The sequence below is a fragment of the Tenrec ecaudatus genome, chromosome X (genome assembly GCF_050624435.1).
Source record: "Tenrec ecaudatus isolate mTenEca1 chromosome X, mTenEca1.hap1, whole genome shotgun sequence".
In the NCBI taxonomy this organism is placed as follows: domain Eukaryota; kingdom Metazoa; phylum Chordata; class Mammalia; order Afrosoricida; family Tenrecidae; genus Tenrec; species Tenrec ecaudatus.
Genome location: NC_134548.1, coordinates 160,174,213 through 160,180,354, shown reverse-complemented (window position 1 = coordinate 160,180,354; position 6,142 = coordinate 160,174,213).

Sequence of the window (6,142 nt, the reverse complement as noted above, 5' to 3'; positions counted from 1 at the left end):
GAGATTTGTAATTGATAGGAATCAACAGAGAAATGAAACTGTCATGTAAATCAGCATACGCAAACCACTAAATTTGAAGGCAATTTGAGAAACAGAACCCCAAACCAAACCCAAACAGCTGAATATGGAAAGGTTATGTGAATGCAAAAAAAAAAAAAAATACGGAACCCCATCTATTTCAAGGGCCTAAGGGAACTCTGGTGGCTGTAAGGCCCACAGAGGGACAATGAAGACCAGCCTTCTGTGCAATGCCTTTGTCTGTAGGTGGGTTGTGATTGATGAGGATATTGTAGGTCCTGCATTCTCATTCCTTGCATTTCCCTGCCAGGCAGTCTCCAGGGTCTGGTGCTTTAACTTGATGCTAATATTTATCTTTAGGTATCCCTCTCATTATCAGTAGCCATTTCCCCCCTCAAAAATAGATGACTTTTGTTATAAAGAAATTTATAGGAAGGTGGGGTAGAAAGGAGGAACCTATCACAAGGATCTACATATAAACTCCTCCCTGGGGGATGGACAACAGAAAAGTGGGTGAAGGGAGACATTGGACAGTGTAAGACATGACAAAATAATAATTCATAAATTATCAAGGGTTTGGAAGGGAGAAGGGTGGGGCGGGAGGGGGAAAAATGAGGAGCTCAAGTAGGAAGCAAATGTTTTGCGAATGATGATGGCAACAAATGTACAAATGTGCTCGACACAATGGATGTATGTGTGTATGGACTGTGATAAGAGTTGTATGAGCCCCCAAAAATGATTTTTAAAAGAAATTAATAAGAAGGAATATAAAACACACACACATACGCAACCAAACAAGGAGAGTCTATCTCCCAATTGTGCTTAAATCTTCTCCCATCTTCTTTTTTCAAGGTACCTATGTCTCTTATTTTTATTTCATTTCAATTTTGGGAGGCTGTTCAATAAAAGAGAAACCATGTTTTCATGCTTTGGGGAATGCCCAAGAGACCATGAAAAAAACACCTAGCACGGAGGCAAGAAGATGATTAACTCGGGCGTATATTCCATGAGAAAAGCCACCTCTTTAACAGTCAGACTAATTTGAGGAACACACATCTTGTTTATCTTATTTGTCTTAGGTTATTTAAAATATTTCATTGCCATTCTTTAGAGTCAAAATTTTAAGGCACCGATTCTACCTCAGAGTAGAGAAAATATTGCGGTCATGATACATACAGATTCATTTTCCAGCATAACTGCAGCAAAACACACCTTTCTGAGCTCGAAGCACCACTTTTCAACAGCTTGCCGGCTCATCATTTGCTGAGCGAGTGGCCTTGACAACATCACTGAGGGAGAACCTAAGCCTGACAGAACAGTGCAGTTAAAGACATGAGACTGTCAGAAATACTTAGCCAAGAGAAGGGGCCAGTGGGAAAATACATATCTACTAATCCTACTTTTTACACTATGAATGGATCTAGTATGTATGTTTAGCCAAACATCCCAAGAAAATTGCTGGTGGGTGGGTCATTATTCTGAGGTTTGGCCGAAAGGAGGCAGGCCATTGCATCACTGTACACATTTGAGCTTGCAGGTTTACAATTTTGCATTTGTGATTCTCCATGCTTGGCTATTTTCATTGAAGTGAGACCACAGTAAGAATAGACGCCATGATAAATGGGAGTTCCTTAGTACTGCCATCATGCTTTAACCAAGTACTTGCTTTACAGGCCAAGGAAGTGGAATGAGATGATCAAAGACAATGGTAGGCACTGGGGTGGAAATCTGGGATTCACTGGCAGTACGTTGCTATATTATGTATATTGGCTATACTTTTGAACTCAATTATGCTTTAATTTTTTCTTTATTTTTTTGTTGAGAATAAACACAACAGGACATACACCAATGCAGCAGTCTCTCGATTTACAATTCAACAATATTGATTATATTCTTTGACTTATGTAACCATCCTCATCTTCCTTGTGGTGGTTACATAATTTGCTGTCAATTTGAGTATTAAGTGTGAAGGGATTGGTAGAACAAAATGTTCTTGTGTTAAAGGAGTATTTGAGTCATGGCCTAATGTCCACCTGCAACCTTAATGCTTAACATATTTATATGAGTACATAGTTCTGTTGCCCTTTAATTATACATATATATATTGACATATGTTCATACCTGTATATAGGCCTCTATAAATGTCCTTTGCCTCCTGGTTCTTCCCTCTATTTCCTTTTTACTTCAATCGGCATTCTGTGATGCTTACCTTCCTGACATGATCGCTGAAAAAAATTGTGTGCACAAGCAAAACTGATGAAGAAAGCTAATGGTGCCTAGCTTTCAAAAGATATAGTGTCTGGGTCTTAAAGGTTTGAAGATAAATAAGCAGCCATCTAGCTGAGAAGTAACAAAACCCACATGGACGAAGCACACCAGATCATGAGGTGTCGATGGGTTCAGGTATCAGGCATCTAAGACCCAGAATAAAACCATACCCAATTTGAATGGAGTGGAGACCCAATGCCTAACTGTAGATAATTGGACATCCCCTCACAGAGGGGTCACAGAGAATATGAGCCAGTCAGGGTGCAGTATAGCACCAATGAAACACACAACATTCCTCTAGCTCTTTGGTGCTTCCTTCATCCCACTATAATGACCTCAATACTACCTTACAAATCAGATTAGACCTGAGCATGCACACTGCTACAGATAAGAGCCCACAACACAGGGAATCCATGATAGATAACCCCCTCAGGGCCAACAAGGAGAGTAGAGATACCAGAAGCATTAGGGGAGGGGGGGAGGCAGCAGAAAGTGGGAATCAATCACAAGGATCAATCTAGAACCCCCTCTCAGGGGGATGAATTATGAAAAAATGGGTAAGGGACGATGGAGGACAATATAAGATATGGAAATAATTATAACTTATCAAAGGATTTTGAGGGAGGGAGGGTGGGGGGAGACAGGAAGAAATCGGGAACTGATATCAGGGGCTCAAGGGAGGAAGAGAATGTTTTGAAAATTATGACGGCATATGTACAATTGTGCTGGACACATTGGAGAAATGTATGGACTGTTATAAGAGATGTCAGAGCCTCCAATAAAATTATTTTTAAAAGATAATAAAATAAAAATTAAATAAAAAGAGTGAAGGGGTGGAGTTTAGTCTGTTGATCAGGTCACAGCTCAGTGACCTCATTTGGAGGTGCTAAGGGGATAAATAGCTCGCTGGAGGCAGGATGAATGCTCACTCCCTTTGAGACATGTTTGCTCACAAGACACATAGAGCTACACTAGAGCCCTGGAACTTAAGGACCAAGTAGAGACCCCTGCCAGTGCTGAGATACTTCTACTGCCACTGGATCCACAAGATTTTCCATCCACTGACCTATGATTGTCCTGCATTCAGTATCATTGCATGTGTTTCGTGAGTGTGAAGAGGACTTTGTAGACTGGTGTTGGACATATAGGCTAATATCAGATTTATGGACTTGGTCTGGATTGGGCTGGGATGTTTACTCAATATTCAGCAGCTCTTGTATATGAAGCTCTTTCTTATATATGTATGAGTATCTATGATTTTGTTTCTCTAGTCTACCCACACTAACACACTCCCTTACTGAGTTGTTCTTCCTCACTCACATTAACTCATTGCTACCTAAACTTCCCATCTAGTCTTCCCAATTGCTATCACCATCAATTTCAATTGATATAGATAATTCTTCATAGAGCATAATGCTCCAGGTAGACCTTTTCACTAACTAAGTTGTTTAATTTTAAGAAGACACTAGAGGGTTTGATTTTTAGTTACGTTTGTGAATTGGATGGAGATTCATAGAGCAGGTAATCAATTTTATATTCAACAGTTCATTCACACTTTGTTTCATTTCGTCCATTTTAATTCTTTGATGTACAATCACTTATCCCAATTTTTCCTTGCTTATTGTTTCCTTTCCAATCCTCCTCATTTCATAAGCCTTCGGAGCCTTGTCCTTAGGCGAATGCTGCCATTTTGATCAGAAATATGTGATGAACATGGGGAGTAGTGTTTCAGTTGCATAGGGACTATTTTTGATTTAAGGTTTAAGGATTATTTTAGGGCAATAGTTTCAGAAGCTCATCCAAGCTTCATGGCTCCAAAAAGTCTGGAATTCATGACAATTTTTATCATCTAATTCTTCATTTCCCTCCCTATGACCAGAATTTTTCTATGGAATCTTTGATCAAAATGTTCAGTAAAGGTAGCCAAGCACCCTCAAGTTCTGATCTCAGGGCAAAGGAGGCCATGTTCATGGAGGTAATCAACTACACATTCTATTTCCTCCTTTTATCCTCAATTCTCCTTCCTCTACTGTTCCAAGTAGGCAGAGTTCAATTGTTGTCCCTTGGACAGGTGCTTCAATTAAGTTTTATAATTTGGAGAAAATAACCAAATACTTATTTAATAAATTTGTTTTTGATCTATGCTACTGACCTATTGAACAGGTTATAGTCTAAAACAATATTGAAAGAACCCACACGCTAAAAGTCAATTTCATAATTTACTTGCTGATCTTTTAGTCACTATAGAGCATAACCACTGTCTTCCCAAAATATAACATTTCTTCCAGTTCCACCTTTTTCCTTAAATAGTCTCAGCTTTTGCAAGCATGGTTTCAGTTCTGACATATCTGGCTAATTTTCTGGAAAAGATTTTGTCATTTAAAAGTAGACTTCAAGTGGACCGTAGGACGGGTCCTGCTGGGGGTTGCTACTCTTGGGAATGGTTATGTCACACACTTCTAGTAAATGGTCATGAGTGTGTGTGTGTGTGTGTGTGTGTGTGTGGCATATGTTTAGTCCCCAGAATACTTAGGAAGAGTCCTTGATCAGGAAAGGGAAAACTTTTCAGCAGGTGGAATCTCCACTCAGCAGGGCAGTAATTATTAGCTCCTGCATATCCCCAGCCCCTGCGGAGCTGTTTCCTGACCTCCTCCTGTTCTCAGCTGTCACCTGTGTTGTAGGCAGGCATTGTACTTCTATGGATAAATATCTCAGTTTTTCAGTCCGCAAAATGCTGAAGGAGCCCTCATAACATAACAGTTAAATGCACAACTGCTGTGAACTGAAAGGTCAGGGCTCTGAACGCACTCAACAGTTTTGTGGGGGAAAGACCTCCTCCCACCAGGGCACCACATGGATTTGGTCTACCCTGTTACACGGGATTGCAGTGGGTCAGAATGGGCTCAATGGCACACAGCAACATGTCAGATGCTGACTTTCCTTTTCAATGCCCACAATTAGAGGAAGGCTTCCTGACTTCCATGTGACAAGAGAGGAAAAAGAAAACAGCCCAGCCTATCAGCATCGCCTCACATCTAGGAAGACATTTTCCAGTTTGAATTTACCTCTGAACCATGGAAGGTGGAGCTCAGAGTTCAAACAGGTGCCAAAGTACCCCTTAGTAGCCATTGGCCTAGAAATGTGTTTGGACAAGCCTCTTGAAAAGGAAAAAGAGAAAGAAAACATTTGAGCGACACCATTTAAACTTATTGGAGGCTAAAATAAAATTTGTCACATTTAATTGGTGTACGAAGGTTTTGCAAGCAGATGGACTATTGTCTCCAGTGAGCTTAAAGTAGAAAATTCCTTCTTTTCTCCATCTAAACCAAAGCAGATTTGCAGACCAATTTCTCTAGGCCCCATTTGAAATTGCCTCCTTTGCTTCAGCTGTGCCTGGGAAAATGCATGGGCCCTCTAAGACTCAGGAATTCAGGGATTCCTTGAAGAATCTTCTTCTTCTTCTTCTTCTTCTTCTTCTTCTTCTTCTTCTTCTTCTTCTTCTTCTTCTTCTTCTTCTTCTCTTCCTCCTCCTCCTTCTCCACTTCCTCCTCCTCCTCTGTCTTCTTCCAGTTCTAATTTGGGTTTGGGTGAACAATTGTGACATTGATTGCAGTTCCTTCAACTTATCAGCACGTTCCCCCCACTTCGTTCTAAGCCTCCACTTTTCCATCATCTTTCCTTCCAGCCCCCTTCTGGCCTTCTGAGCTTTTTGGAAGCAAATGCTGCTCTTTGATCTAGTATTATTGATTGTAGTGAGGACTATATCCCACCCCGGTGTTATTTTTCACTTTACAGGCCTGTTTGAGTGAAATTAGTCCCAGGGAGTGGGTTCCATTTCAGACTTGAAAGGTGTCTA